Raw genomic sequence first — 16,777 nt, forward strand, 5'->3', positions numbered from 1 at the left:
ATGATGTCATTTACTTATTATGTTTATTGTTCATTGACTGTTCCCTCTGTTAGATTTTTAAGCTCCATAAGGGGAGGGATCTTTGTGGTCATCCATTATCCTAAGTATCTAGGACAGTGTGGTAGGTTCCCAGCATGCTGGTAAACATGAGCTGCTGCAGCTCATCATCTATTTCACTTTCTGCATTGCTTTTGAAATTGATCACGTGCTCTGAATGTCATGTGCAATCATACAAAGCTTAATGGCCCATCTTGTTTTAGAAAATAACAGCTTATTTGTTATCCACATCCTCCACATCTGAGGCATTCTGCCTTGGCCTTCACCATTGCCTGCTATGTCTCCAGAACTCTTCATTTTCTTCCCAGGGCCTGGGACAGGTAGTTCTGCTGGTGGGAAAGTGGGTTAAGCTGATAGTGCCTGCAGTCACTTAAGTCAAGTGAGTAGAGGGTCTGTCCTGGCCAGCGAGTATCCTCAGGGCAAATTCTGTGCCCTTTCTCCCATCCTTTTATCTCCTTCCCTTTGCATGGGGGCTAAAATTGCCAATATGATGATGACATTTCATTTTTCTAGAAACCAGTAGAGCCCTATGTTCTTTGGAGAGAACCTCTTGCATGCTTTGTTTGGATAAAGAGTGTGCTGGGTGTACAAGGTGGGTGTTACATGCTCTTAGGTGAGGCAGCTATTGAAAGGCAATCTTCTGGCTTAGGCTGCTCAGATCCTGGCATCCCGTCCCGCTACACACAACCTCATTCAGCCAGGGTCCTATATTTTCTCTTGTACACAAGGAAATGAGTTGATGGAAAGTGGGGATCTAGGGATATGGGAATAAAAATATATTCCTCTGTCATATGTAAGCCATACCAGTGAGGCTATTTCTCAGGACAGTGGTTTTAACTCATACTTTGAGATCCTTTAATTAAAGTCATGCTAATGCAGAATATTTAGATGAGTGAGTCTGTGCCCATGTTAGTTTGTGGAGTGCACTGAAACCTGCTAGCATAAGAGATTACTTACTGCATCTTCACCTCCATCCTGACCTACACAACCCTCGCTGGCTCCTCCTGCAGACTCTGACAGTGGATTTCAGCTGGTTTCAAACGTAAGACATAAAGCGTGCATTTGGCATGGCTTATGTTAAATTTTGATCAAAATCGCTTCTAAACAGAAAAAAAAGGCCGCCATTGGCGTTGGTTTTCATGGTTTCCTGAGGCATGTTATTGTTACATTTTTCACATTCAGCATTCAAGTGTCCCTTCATGGTTGTTGTTCCGTGTCCAGAAAGCAGGGCTGCAATAAATCACAGACGTTGATACACTGTACAGAGGTCACAGAAAATAGTGACCTGATCCAAAATTACACACCTCTGCTGAGCCCGTTGATCATAACCTACTGCTGTCTCCTTGAGGCAAATAGTGGTTGTGCAAGTTATTTGCTTTGCTTCACAAATTCCTGCCTTTATGAATTCTGTTTTCTTTCAGAATATACTTTCTCATAACATTCTTCACCTTCCTTCCTACTTAAATAAGCCTTTGCTGTGAACTTGGAGGTTTGTCTTGTTAAGCCCAAGTGATGGGGAAAATCACCCAATTTATGGTGCTGACTGCTCGTTCTGCATCTATCAATCACTTTGTTTTTGCAAGAAAGTTGTGTCAGTTACAGGATCTTAGAAGATAAGGGCCTTTGAGCTCTGTCTCTAACTTCTGACCAACCAGAAAAGTTCATCAGGACATTATGGAGATTTCTACCCAGGCATAAAAATTTAAGTGTTGGCCCTCTGTGTTTCAGTAGGAAATGAAATATATTTCTAAAAGACGTAATGAATATAATTGATTAAAGAGTGTGTCTGGAAAAAACAAATGTGCTAATTATTTTGAATAAAATCAAATTAGCCTAACCACTTATCTTAGGGTCAGAGAATATGTCATTTGCATATTAAATTACGTATTGCAACACGGTTCACCCTCTCATGAGCATTTATTTATATTCTCATTACATTTTTGATTTTTTAAAAACATGTTTTCTGTTAATTTTAGTTATTTTGTTTCCCTAAAAATGTATGAGTGAAAGAAAAGTAGCTCTAATTAACAATTTGTGTATCCATGGTTTTTTTGAGAATGAAATTGACAAAAAGAGGATTCTCACCTTTATTGCTTTTTAGCAGGAGGGTTCTGATCCTGAGCTGGCCTGACCACTTGAGGAATTCACAGGCATGCTCTGAGGGGCCCGAGAGTAGGGAGGCTCTCTCGCCCAGAGAGGAGAGGAAGGCATTTCTCCCTCCTTCCCCCAGTCTGTTATTTGAAGGGAATTACTTGAACTTCTCTCCTAGAGCTGTGGTGACAGTTAAGTCCAAGCTTGCAGAATAAGACATTATTTGAGGGGAAGCTTTCTGCCAGGTGTCCGTTTCTGTCTCCGTCCTTTAGAATGTTTGTTCAGATGCTTTTGTTAAGGCTTCTGACTCTATACACTTCTTCCTGTGTTCTTTTTTAAAAAACGGGAAAAGGGTCCAGTGTCCTTATATGTACATCCTAAGTGAAGCCCTCACACACCTCTGATTCAAATAGGAGTTATTTAACTAGAGGGAGCATATTTTGTTTTGTGGCAACTAAGTTAATGTTGATATTCGAATACAGTTTTCTTTGTTATAAATATGGAACTCTCTATTTAACTTGTCAATAGATTCTTTGATAAATTTGATGTCAGTCTTCTCTGGTTTCTAGATGAATGCATCTTTGTCTGCAAGAAGAGACGTTCTGATTAGTAAGAATTTCTTCTCTGAGTTAGAAAAAAAATTAGAAATTCTGAAATTCAACAACAAATGGTGACTTACATCTGCTAAGTAGCACCCAAAAAGGGGAGAATTTTTCACCTATGGCAAATAAGAGTGCCAAATATGACATTATTTGCATATCCATGTTTTGATTAGTAAAAACCAAACAGATGTTAGTACAGCTGGCTCTTGCCTATATGTGTATCTTTGTTGCTAACAAATTTCCATGGGGAAGGATGTAACATTGGTCTGAAGGCTCAGATAGGAGAAAATAACGTGGTGTGATAGCTTGAAATGAGAAGCATAATTGCATGATGGATTATATCTGAATGTTTTGAGGTCTTGAGTTTATACCATTCAATATCAAAGCAGTCCATAGGCTTTCAATAGAGGAGGACACGTGGAGGGGGATGAAGCGAACTAGAAATGGGCTTTATTTCAATTACTTGGGTGTAGTGTACCTAAAATGTCAAGTTGTTTAACAAAATATCAGACTACTTTATAAATGTGTTATTCCTTCTTACCAATTTATGTAAAAGACCACGATATTTTATTTTTACTATGAAAATTCCATGCAGTATACAGTGAGTAGAATTATTGTAGAAACATTGTTAAAATATAACTTTGAATTAAAAACAAAACATGGTATACATTGTTATATAATGGATAATGTAGTGTATACATTGTTAAAATATATCCTTGTAGTTAAAAACAACACAAATTAGCTGCACAAATCTTTGTTTAATTATGTATGCAGAACTTTCTCCCAAAGACTTTATACCACCTAAAGCATGGCTGTGATTTTCAGGAATACCCTCTCTGGACTGTTTCTTGCATGGAGGTGTTTGCAATGTATTTGTATTCATCTATCTCTCTATTCTCAGTTGGTAGATTATGTAATGCCTATAGATTATTCTGTCCTGTCACAGTTTGATTGATATTGAAGTTATAACTGTGAATTTATTATAGCGTATTGCAGGAGCCGTAATTTGATGATCACATCTGATATCCAAGAGAGTAAAGAATATAGACATAAGTGAAATATAAATCTGTGACATATTATTTGAATCAGAAATTCCACATTGCTTTGCTTTCTATAAATTCCTTAACCTTCTAGTTCCAGTGTTCTCTAAGTATAAGATGAAAAGCTAAATGCTGTCTCTTTCGAGTTTTGGCAGAGTTTTTGTTTCAATCCTTCTCTTCCTAATCAGAAGAACTGTCGGAGAAATAAGACCCAGAAAAATTGATTCTCACTAGTAGTGTTTCCCCAATAATGCAACCCAGAAGCCCTGTATATGAGAATAAGGGAATGCAGTGAGAGGATTTATGCAGAGAAGCAGCCTATGATGGTTGGAAAGATGTACTTACATGACCTCATTGGGATTATTGCTTATGAAAGTGCCTACCTGGTATCAAGTTTTTGCAAATGCACGTGGTGTATGGTTTTAAGATATGTTTCACCAGTGTGAATATTTAGGCTCTACCTCTGTTGGTGGGCAGTTAGCAATTGCTGGTATCTAAACTGGTTTGAAACTTACTGCCTCCTTTGAATGGCATCTGTGCAGTAGAGCTAAACTCGTTGACATGATCTGTGCTCAGAGTTCCTACAGATTTGTTTCATACATATTTGTTAAATTTTGCAAGCTAAGTAGAGAATGATGGTTATAACATTTTGTTTATTCAGACCCCTCTAAATCTACCTAAGAGGTAACACATTAGCATAGACATTAGACAAGGCTGCATTGTGAAGTCAGAGTGACTGTCTGGGGTTGTCATTGTCATCTTCCAAGCTTTCTCCTAAAGAAGAAAATTGACATAATGCTGTTAGACTCGGCACATGAGACCAGTGCCACAGCAAGCACTGGTTCCAGCCTGCTACTGGCTTTTTGGTAAAATGCAGTTTTCAGAATTACTCAAGGGCATTAATAAGATTAATTTTTATGATATTAGATATAGTATGTTAACTTTTTAGCTATTGTTAGTCTTAAACACTGATGGTTTTATTTTTATTCTATTTAAAAGAATAATTTTTGAGGCCAGTTGCAGTGGCTCACACCTGTAATCCCAGCATTTTGGGAGGCCAAGGTGGGCGGATCACTTGAGGTCAGGAGATCAAAACCAGCTTGGCCAATATGGTGAAACCCCATCTCTACTAAAAATACAAAAATTAGCTGGGTGTGATGGTGCATGCCTGTAATCCCAGCTACTAGGGAGGCTGAGGCAGGAGAATCACTTGAATCTGGGAGGCGGAGGTTGCAGTGAGCCGAGGTTGTGCCACTACACTTCAGCCTGGGTGACAGAGTGAGACTATCTCTAAATAAATACATAAATAAATAATAAAAATAATTTTCAATGCTTAAGAATTTTTTTATCAGTAAACAGTGCATTTGAAATTTTTTTTTTTTTTTTTTTTGCATTCTTGTGTCCCAACTATAGAAATATAGCTGAATATTTGTGGCATCATTAATGCATAATTTCAAAGCATTTTACACATTGTTAACTTAAATCTTACCATGTTCTTTCAGGTAGCAAAAAGTAAGTTTGTTTATTATTTATTCAGAAGTATTTGAAGAAGTTAGAACAAGATGATTTTATTGCTAAATAATAAGGAATATCTGTGGAGTACCAAGGAATGAGATATAATGAATTTGGTTAGAGTATATCAAAGTGCATATTATAGTTTTTGTCTCACACTTCTCTGTGGGTCTGTTTAACTGTTGAAAATGTCTTCTTCAAAATGAACCTTAAACATTTGCAAATTTAGTCTTTGCTAATTATTCTGCCAGGCTTTTTTTTTTTTTTTTCCTGAGAGTCTTGCTCTGTCGCACAGGCTGGAGTGCAGTGGCTCGGTCTCAGCTGACTGCAACCTCTGCCTCCTGGGTTCAAGCAGTTCACCAGCCTCAGCCTCCTGAGTAGCTGGGACTACAGGCGCCCACCACCACACCTGGCTAATTTTTGTATTTTTAGTAGAGACAGAGTTTCACCATATTGGTCAGGCTGGTCTCGAACTCCTAACCTCGGGAGATCCACCCGCCTTGGCCTCCCAGAGTGCTGGGATTACCAGTGCAAGCCACCACGCTGGCCCTGCCAGACATTTTATAGATATTTTTCATCTGACCCTCACAACCACCCTGCAAAGATGGCATATTATGACCATTTTTGAGATTTAAAAACTGAAGGTCATGTGATTGTGTAAATATTTAAAAAGAAAAGGGACTTCTTAGTGATGGTGCATTCACAAGATTCAAGAACATTTTGGGCAAGTCAGGCAGTCGTGGGGATTGCCTTAAGCAGTCCCTTGTGAAGTTATCGGTAATTGAATTCTGCTTTTTGGGTGGTCTTCAATTATGTCTGCTCTATCTGTTAAGTTTCACTAGCTATTACATTCATACAACTCCAGAAATTTACCTCCAATTTATATGTGACTTACAACATTTTCTTATGTCTGGTAAGTATTTGAAAGGATTGAATTACAAAGAGACGGATAAGGCCATGAAGCTAAGACAAAGTTTTGGGTATATGCATGTAAATGCAATTTTTCTCAGGAAGAAATACACCATGATCAGATAACTCAAAAGTTTTATAACCTTGATAAATAGATTTACCTTCATTTCTGTTGTTTTTGAAGAAGTTAAATGTCTGCTTTAAATGTTTCCCTGCACTTCAGGTTTTCTTATTTCAGACTCATTATATCATTTTGATTAAAATGGAGCACAGACTGGAGTTATACTTGCTTAAAAGCCAAAAACTTGAGGGTATCCAGCATAAGAATTGTGTGTTTTGGCCTGTGGATAGCAGCTGCTTGAAATCCATAAAAACAAGAAACTTGAAGTTGACTCAGATAAATCTGAAGTCTTGTACCTGAATTATGTCAAGGTTAGCAGTAAAAGCCATTTAAAAAGACTGAGTACAAATTGCCAAATTCCTTTGAATGCCAAACCGTATTTCTCAGGAAAGTCGGCCACTGCCAAATTTATAACATTTGTGTTTCTGTTACCTGAATTCCAAGGGCAGAGGGGTGGATGGAGGGGGTAAGTGAAAGGCACAGGTGAATTTTATTTTCAGGTATCTAATAGGACAGTGTGACATTGCCCAGAGATCGTCTCTCAAAGGTAGTGAGTGCCAGCAGAACTTCCTGAATGCATTTATTTTTGCTTATTTACTTATCTTCTCATTGAATTAAAAAAAACCTTTAAAAAATGTTCTCTGAGTTAAAAAGGCCTCTGGCTGGTAGTCCTGAGACAGCTTCTTGAGAGTCTCCAAGAGAGCCTCTTCTCACTACAGTCCCGAAGAAGACAGGAAGAAAAAAAAATTATTCTGAATACATAAAACTAGAATTAGTGGGGGGAAATGCATACTGTAAACTCAACAGAACCAGGGTTAAAAAATATAGGATAAGTTTTGACTACCTAAAAATAGCAGGGCAGACCCATCTCCTCCCTAATTCTGTCCATAATTCAGAAAGGGCACAGGGAACTATCCTCAGGAATGCTCTTACCCCCTCTTCCTTGTCCTCTCCGACAAAGCCTTTCTAATCAGTAGGAGGTTACAACTCAGAAAATAACCAGAGAGAGCTGGAATGGTTAGTTAGGGGCTATTACTGTTGTATCCTGAGAATCCTGATCCGTGAAAATAAAGTGCTGAAGGTGGGGTAGAGTTAGAAAGACCTGTGTTCATGGAGGGTTTTGAGTATTACAGGCTCTCCATCCCTCAGAGCACCAGAAAGCCAGGCGGCGAACGCAGGAGATTTTTCTCTCAGGCTAATCAAAATCATGTTGAAATGAAAACCACTTTGGAATTGGCCTGTTCGTCTCAACCTGCCAACTAACTGTAGGCCTGATACCAGCACCCAAGTGGATCCCTTGGCTCACAGCAGTCACCAGGCGTGGGTAGATCTTTCCTTATTTAGTGATAAACAGGAAAAACCTAACCAAGCCTACTGAAGCATGTCCATCTATAAAAGAAAAAGGGAGATCGTATTGGAGATTTGGAAGAACAGTAGACCTCCAGAACTGATTTATTACAATTTACTTCTGTTACAATATTTCAGCTTATTATTATGATTTATTTCTGTCCCTCATGAAAGGGACAGAAAGTAGTCAGACGGTTATGAGCTGAAAAGACAGTAGGATGGGATGAAATCAGAGTGAAACAATAAAAAAAAGACTAAGTTAAAAATGTAATAGCATATTAAAATTCATGTTTTGAGGGGGTAATGAGCTGAAAATAAAGTCTGTGTTGTGAAGGAGAAACAAGATAAGGCTCTTTCAGAATGCAAAGGATAAAAACATAAAAGGGAGAAGATATATGGAGAGAATATCTAACAGGAGAGAATTACAAGTGTTGATAAACGGGAAACCACATCAAGTGAAATAGAACAACATCATTGTAATAAGTTTTCACGCATACGTGCAGATTTGAAAGTGTTCCCCATATTTTTCATGTGAAATCAATGAAAAATATGTTTGGGCATTTCTTTTTAAGAATAATGTTAAAGTACCTTGCCAAAATATCTGGCAAGATATTTGCTACCAGGAAACAAAGATGTTTTTCTTCCCTGTCTGGCAATAAATGCCAAAAAAATAGTGCATTGATTTCAGTAGAGTTTTGAGGAGAAAAGATGGTGACTTAAGAACTTACTGAGCTTCCTCCTTGTATTTTATGTGGAAAGGCAATTGAGAGGCATTCACTGATCAGCGGGAGCTCAGGAAAGATACACTGAACCTCTTGTTCACATGGGAGGACCTAAAGGTTGCCTTTTTATTGTTAAGCTTTATAATTTAAAAAGGTATAAATTTAAAAGTAATTCATTTTGGTTACCTTAAAAAGTAATTATCAAAATAAAACTATAAAGTATATATCTTCTAAACACGTAGAAATATATATTCCAAAAGATAGGCAACAAAGAATAAAAATATTACAGGGAAAATGTTTACTGTATATGAATAAGAAATACAGACTTAAACATATGTATGTTCGTATATACACATATATACATATAAAATTGGCCATATACATGTATTTATGTGTTCAACACACACATTATTTTTCAGGTACTGCACTAACCTTTTATTCCATTGACTTGTTACTTTTCCTAAGAACTCTGTGACACTGGCCTTATTATACCTGTTTTAAAGATAAACAAGTGTACTTAGATGATGGCCCAAGGTCACACAGCTAGTGGAGGAGCTGAGATTTGACCCCAAACAGTCCGACTGTTGACCCAATGCTCTTAAGCAACTGTGCAATACAGCGAAAGGGCCAGCGGGGGTTAATGTTCACACTGCTTCATGCTGCTGACTTCTGACCAGCCACAGGGCACCCTGGAGCCAAAGGCAGATGACTCCCTGGCTTGCCAGTGACGTATGATGCGGTCTGATATGACAAAGTGAGTTAAGCAAGCAGATTTTTCCTCTTGGGAAACACACCCAAGAACAACTAAAAAGAATAAAGCAGATGTGTGAGTTACTGTCCTTACAGCAAAAGAACCTCATCAGAACCACAGGCTGGAAAGAGGTGATTACTTTTAAAGGGCAGTTCATTCCTTCTGCATGTTGGAACCTGTGGCTCTTAACTGGCTAAAATTTTAACCTTCAGTGTGGCCCTCACTTGGCTTGTACTTCTTAATGTTGTAGATAACATTATAGATTTATATAATATTCAACTTTTATATATATTATATATAAATGTTTATGTATAAATATGTATTTGTATTTGTATATGATATATAGTAAATGTTATATTTAAACCATCATATAGAAAAGCCATTATTGGGTACACTGTACAAATCTGCCTTTATAATTGAGCGTGCTGTTTCACTAAAAGCAGCTTTAGAGAAAGGACTGAAAGCTAGCTCTAACTTGCTACTTCACTAGCCTTCATTGTTTGGATTGGCGTTACATGCACAGTTATATTGTAACTGTCACTTGTGGTCTAATCTTCCCCTTAGGGGAAACTTGAGAAACCCGGTCAGCTTTAACATTTAGAGGAAGTTTAAACATATTGGACCATAACATTCACAGTTGTTTAACCGAAACTCCAGTTCTTGTCAGACCACATCTCTGCAGCCCTTCTGTGATTGGAATCATCTAACTTTGGCCCTCACTAAGGAAAAATTTGACAAGATGCAAAAAAATGTTTACTCTTGTTTTCTTTGCCAGGAACCTGAGTCTGTGCAGCAGACTCTGAGACCTCTTTGCCTACCCCAAATAAGTGAATTGTCAAATTCAACTAAGTGAATTGTCACTGTAACTGTTTTTTATTCCCATAACTGCTTTCAGTGAATTCCAACCTAGTTGTTATATCCCTTTAATATTTTGGGTAATTATGTTCTTTAAGAATGAAAATATTTTTTCCTTCCTTCCTTTCTTCTTTCCTTCCTCGTTTTGTTATAGTCTAGCTGTGAGACCAGTTGCCCTTCATATATTCTAGAAGAGAATGATGGGGTGAGTTTCACAGTGATCTTTTTCCAAAATGCAAAACCACTGTCACTCCACCTCCCAGGCAACCCCAATCATTCTATTTTCTAGAACACATTTAAAATATAGTTGAGGGTTTTGCTTAGATGATGAGTCCCTTGATTCAGTGGACTCCTAAGGGACCATCTTTCACCAGCACTAAATGCTGTTTAGTTCACATATTGAAATGTTTTAAATTATAACTTAGCAATTGTAAGTAGTAATCTTCAGATTATATTGTCTCACATTTAATGTATAATTTCCTAAGAGAAGGAAATGGTCCTGGTGGGGGTTAATAGTTATAGTAACTATTAATAATACTGATGACTACTAGTTAATAGTAATTAAAGCCTCCTAAAATGAGAGGGAAAAAAATCTTTTGTTTATAAGGGTTAAAGAGAAGAGTTGATACTTAATATTTTTAGTAAAATCCCAGTGCATATTCGATTAATTTTGTTACTTTATTCCGGGCATGTAGTTGAATAATCACCTGAATTTTTGATTTGCTGAAAAGGTGGTAGTTGCATTTTTTTTTTTTTTTTTACATTACTGTTTTTAGTTCATTACATCTAGATGCTACATTTTCCTTTTCTTAAATACAAGCAAGATAAAATGTTTTACCTCTGAGATGAAAAATTTGAAATTTCTTCAATGTGACTCCTTACTAACACAATTGCAAGCACGCATTGAACGTTTGCTTTGTGCCAGGCACCGCATGCTGTGTGCTCTGCCTACCTAATCTCACTTAGTCCACTTAGTCCTATTTGCAGGTTGAGGCTTAGAAAGAAAAAGAAACTTGCCCAGAGTCCAACACTAGTAGCTGGTAAAGAGCGGGTCTTTGCATTAGCCTTTCTCACTTCAGGATGGGTTCTTCCCAGCACCACACTGTACCACGCTCAAGACGAGTTGCAGGAGGAAAGGAACCTCTGGCAGTTAACTAAATCTTAGCAAGTAGTTGCCTGTAAATTGTAGACTTTTAAATACAATCTCACATTTCTATGATCTTTATCCAGACACCAGTTACCTTCAAACTAATTTAAGAATCTTATAGATATTAAAAATGCTTGATTGGCCAATCTAATTTCTGTGAAAATCAGGTACTAGAAGCATGTATCAAATCAGAGCCTTATTTGTGACAATTTGCACACACATTTGCACAAAATGCATCAACTTCTTTCAAAGTTTACTTGAAATAAAAAGGGAAGAATATGAAGTATCATAGGTTAAAGCAATGCCCTCATTCCATTTAGGCAAAAGTATTGTGATATTTGAATATTGTTAGTTTGAGAATATGGAATTGTACTCCTTATAGCAATTCCAACCTAGAAAAAGATTTATGTTTTAATTGATGGGTTAGGCAAAAAATTAATCTTGGCATAGAGGAAGGAAACAGCTCTGACTTAGAGGACTTGAGGCTAGAACATGGATCAAGTGTCTGAAGTTTTTCATGTGGCCTCAAGTTGAATCTTGCTCAGAGAATACACGGTGGTCAAACTTTGCATCATAGTCATGATGTATGAAGCCAAAAGAAAAGTCCTAGTTTAGTTGCTGGGTGGTTCCATTAAATCATGAACGTAGGTTTAATGATTTTATTGGAAGCATGACTTCCAGTGAGGCAAGGCAGCAGGCCCCAGAAGAGAGGTCTTCCATGGGTAGATAGGAACTCAAATGCTTTCCCAGACTGGACCCAGGAGACCATGTCAGGGACTGTGATACGGCTTACCACCAGGACAGATCATTCTACCCATCTAAGGAGTTAGGGTATCCCCAGGAGCTGTGATGGGAGCTGGAAATTCACACCTGTGAAATGGGAGGTATGCTGGGTTGAACAGGATAGCCCAAGGCCTGTCCATGAGCTGAGCCATGGCCAAGGATTTCTTAATTCTAGAGGCCTCCTTCTTGAGCTTGCCTTCTTTTGAACTTGGCCCTCAGTGTCTGGGTAAGTTGGAGCGTGACTATCCAGGGAAAGCCCCTGGTTTGTATTTAGTCAAGTTGGCCAGAGAAAACTGGATCTAAGCGGGAATAAAATTTGCTGACCCCCATCTCAGAGGTTAACATTTTCATTTGTGTTTTGCATGACTCATTTTAAATTACAGTGCTCTACAAGTATAGAAAGAAGCCTTCCTCTTCCCACCCTCCCCCAGACACCACATAATGGAAAAAGCAAGAATTTTCTGCATAAGCAAGTCCTTAAAAAAAAAAAAAAAAAAAACACACACACACACACACACACACACACACAAAGGTCAGCTTCTGATGGGACTTATTTCCTGCCAGAAATCCCACTGGTCCACTGTCGCAATTTTTACAAAAGGCCACGATGAAAGAGTAAAGCCCATTTTGAGCCCTTTGCTTCTGTATTATGTGAAACATAACTTGTATTTCTGTTCTTGGTATCAGAAGAATTGTTAGTTTTTGAACATGTAAAATCTACTAGGCTCTCTGACTGTTGAAATATAATTTTGATTAAGAAAAGATTTGTTCCACCGCTTTGATTAGACACATAAAACTTTGAAAAGTTTTGATGTTCTGTTTCCTGTTTTAAAAAAGTATGTCCTCTCCTGTGAACTCTAACTAGATGAGAGGATTTTCCTCAGAGAAAATTCAGCCCTGGGAAGAACCATCTATGGAGGTCATAACCTAGAAAATTCTTCAAGGGAAGTTGCAATGAATTAAAAGAGGTTGGAGTTAGAAAGTTCTGTTCTACCAAATTTGTGCTAATAGTTGCACCTTTCTTTCCCAGAGTGGTCACTGGAGAAAATGTGTAAACCAACTGCAAACAAGTATATCTGTTGTAGCTTGTCTTTTCCTTTAGTGACAGTTCAATTAGTTAACCAAAAGAAGCTACTGTACCATCAAGACTAGCTCCCAGCCCAGGGCTTCAGCATAAAGCAGCTGCTCAATTAATTTTGGTGGATCAGGGGCAGAAACAAGTTACCTTTGGGATGCAGATTCTGAAGAGTCTGCCATGAAACGATTAAATGAATGAGAGTGATGAGGGGCTACTTAATTGGAACTATGTAAAATGGCTCCTTAAGCTTCATGGACAATTGAGTAACTTCAGTTTCTTCTCCACTCTTGTTTACTTCCTGCTCTTCTAGAATCAAGTGTTAGGTATTCTGGTCTTTTACAGTGAGAAGATTAAACAGCTGTAGTTTAAAGCATTAATCTGGAGTGTTCTGTGGCTGCATTAATTGTATTTTCTACTAAGATTAAATTGCAGATGGATATAAGCAGCAATATACGTTCATCCAGGGCACACCAAAATTCTGTAACCAGCCATCCTTGGTGACTTTTTATTTGTATATAAAGACCTTTTTAAATTGAAATAATTTAACTTGATTTTTTCCCCCAGTTAGGTAGAAGAAAAATGAATTGGATGCAGAAAACAGTTGTATGGAGTGTATTTTCATAGGTACAGGACTTGAGTGACAGAAAATTCTTTTTCTTTTTTCCCCGGTGGGATTTAGCAAAAAGCATGTGTTGAAAGTCTCTTGACAAAATGGGTCATAATTAAAGACTTTGGGATTTATTTATGGGTATTTTAATTAGAAACATTAAGTTCACTCAATGGTCCTTGTGAAAACTTTTCTCTCACTGCCTATTTTATATCAAGTAATAAAATTTTTGTGAGTATAAAGATAAGTTTTAGGGCTGTTCATTTCTCCGGGACCCCCATCTGCTTCAGAGAGCTTTTCTCTTTCTTTTGCCTATTAAACTTCTGCTCCGAACCTCAAAAAAAAAAAAAAAAATGAGTTTTAGCTGTAACCACATTGTAATTCGTGCTGAATATATGAATGCTGCTGTTCACTGAATAGTTAACTGGTCATATCCCTTGTTAATTTGAAGTTTTCTTCCTTTGTTTTGGAATAATAGTTATAAGGCAACAAGTATTTTAGAAAAAATGCACTTGTTTGAACTTGTCAGATGTAATGTGACTCTGTGGGACTAGACGTTAAGAAACTATATGTTTAATTGAACATCATCTATGATATTCCATCTCATAACATGTTCCATGAGTTTCATGGACAATTTCTAAGAAAGTAGCATGCAGTTTTATCAACCTCTCTGCATCCCTTGGCACAAGGAATAATTTTTCTGTCATCGAGGGGGCAAAACAGAGGGGTAAAGGGACTCATACAGTTAGTTGCCAGATTAAGTCAGGCATCCAAGTCACTCTGCTTTGGGTTGATTCTCTGAGACTCAGCTGCTGACTTCAAAGGGAAGAAATAGATTTCAACATTGGAAAAGAATACAGTGTGGAATATATGATGGGTCTTATTAGCTATCTCTTATTTTCTAATCCAAAGAGCCTCCTAGTTGGAGGAAAAGCTTGAACTACATACGTATATCAGCAAATCTTCATTATATTTTATAATTCTTTATTGCATTATACGTGAATATATTTAGCAGTGGTTATACATCTTGGAAAGTTTAAGAATTTAGACAAATATACTTTTTTTAAAACTAAGCTGGTTGAGTTTTGAATATGCTGTTTTGGTCCTTATGAGCATGTGGGAGATACATAGGAGAAAGAGTTTGTTACTGATGTTATAGAATCACCAACGCAGCATTGCACTTTTGTTCTTTTCCATTCATTGTTCTTGCTTACGTGGAGCACTTGCAAACAGGCTGGACATCTCAGAGTTCTGAACAATGCCCTTGGCTAACCGTTAGTCCTAATTGCTGTGACTAATGTGCTGTGTGACCTAAAGACGGTAGCATACTTAACCTTGGTTTTCTCATCTGCAAAATAGAATTGATGACCTCTACCAAGCCAAGGATTTCAGTGAGGCCCTCAAAAATAAAAACAAAAATACATTTGGGACAAACATGAAAAAAATTACTTTTTAGACTGAAGCGATGCATTTAAACCTGAAGAAAATGAAAGGAATTGAAATTGTTTAGCCACAGAAGATAAAGACCAAGGACCAATTTAAACAGTTGAAGATTATATGAAGTAGTGTTTTATGGAGAGTAGTGATGAACTCTTCTTCACCTTCTTTGAAGCTGTCCAAAGAAGAAATGAAGTTAAATTATTGCAGAATTACATAAGTTAGTGAGCATGAACTGACCAGTTCTTTCGAAGACACATAATTGAGTATTCTCTTCAGTTGCATTGAAGGTGACAGTGAATTTGCTGAACACCTGTGTACATGTTTCCCCGAAGAGACCACTGGAATAAAGTTTTGTTTTGAGACAGAGTTTCCATTGCATTTATAAGTCTTGTCCCTTGAAGGATGTTTTCTGGTAAACACCTTTATTCTTTTTACATTATATATCTTCATTACCTGTACAAGTTGGTTGTGAACCATTCCAGAGTCTTTAGTGTGCTGTATGGGTGTATTCTATACTTTATGCCTTATTTGGAAGTCATAATAATGTCAAAACCATGCCTAGCCATCCCCTCCCCTGCAAAGTCTCTTTTGCTTTGTCCACTTGGTGTGTATATATACATATATTTTTTTGAGACAGAGTTTTACTCCTCGCCCAGGCCGGAGTGCAGTGGCGCGATCTTGGCTCACTGCAACTTCTGCCTCCTGGGCTCAGGCGATTCTCCTGCCTCAGGTCCCCAAGTAGCTGAGATTAAAGGTGCCCGCCACCATGCCCAGCTAATTTAGAGAAAGGGTTTCACCATGTTGGCCTTCCTGGTCTGGAACGCCTGACCTCAAATGATCCATCTGCTTCAGCCTCCCAAAGTGCTGGGATTACAGGCGTGAGCTACCGCGCCTGGCCATGTGTGTCTTTTTAAAAAGATTTCTGGGACTTCTTTTTTCTTTATAAATCCAGAATTGCATTAGCTTAATAAATAACAAATATCTTGGTTATATGCTTACTAACTGTCAAATAGCTCATTAGTAAGAGAAAAAATGCTGAGCCTTAAGAGGGGAGACGAAAGGCAGTCTTTCTGAAGCTGAAGCCTTTGCCTAAATCCTTAGCAATAAAGATTGCCACCTATTGGTAAAAAGAAGAACTAAAACTCAAAGGTGTTTGCCGTTCTGACAGGTAGTTTTAGTGTGATCGAAATAGAATTCTTTCAGTGGTGCTCTTGGATAAGGGACTTGGAAATCTGGGATTTGATAAGGAACTTTTCCCTCTGTTTTGAATTTGTCATGGCTCGTCTCTAAGTCATAATAGTTTTTTGAGTAGAGGAGGTATGCTGCTCTCATGGTCTGTCTTAAAATTATATTTTTGAGATAGAATTCCATTTTAATGGATAAGTGGATTTTAATTGGACACATTTTAGAGGCTTGACGATTGATTTTGAAAACATTTCTCCTTTTTCTTTCTTTCTGTCTTTCTGCCTTTCTTTCGACCACAGCTCACTGCAGTCTGAACCTCCTGGGCTCAGTTGATCCTCCCGCCTCAGCCTCTTGAGTAGCTGGAACTATAGGCGTGCACCACCATGCCTGGCTGAGTTTTCTGTAGAGATGGGGTTTCACCATGTTGCCCAGGCTGGTCTCAAGTGATCTGTCCGCCTCAGCCTCCTAAAGTGCTGAGATTATATGTGTGAGCCACTGCACATGGCCGTTTTTTTTCTTGAGACAGAGTC

The 16,777-nt window shown here is 37.9% G+C and overlaps 1 protein-coding gene and 1 long non-coding RNA gene across 5 annotated transcripts in view; both read left to right on the forward strand.

Annotated features, from left to right (window-relative positions):
- The window catches only part of PIK3R1 (phosphoinositide-3-kinase regulatory subunit 1), an 85,213-nt gene that overhangs the window by 14,056 nt on the left and 54,380 nt on the right, over positions 1-16,777 (forward strand). The window lies entirely within an intron of this gene.
- Positions 5,733-15,429, forward strand: LOC110743471. Its single transcript, XR_002522572.2, has 2 exons — positions 5,733-9,283; positions 14,982-15,429. It is a non-coding gene; the product is annotated as an uncharacterized LOC110743471 (long non-coding RNA).

The sequence above is a fragment of the Papio anubis genome, chromosome 5 (genome assembly GCF_008728515.1).
Source record: "Papio anubis isolate 15944 chromosome 5, Panubis1.0, whole genome shotgun sequence".
Classification (NCBI taxonomy): domain Eukaryota; kingdom Metazoa; phylum Chordata; class Mammalia; order Primates; family Cercopithecidae; genus Papio; species Papio anubis.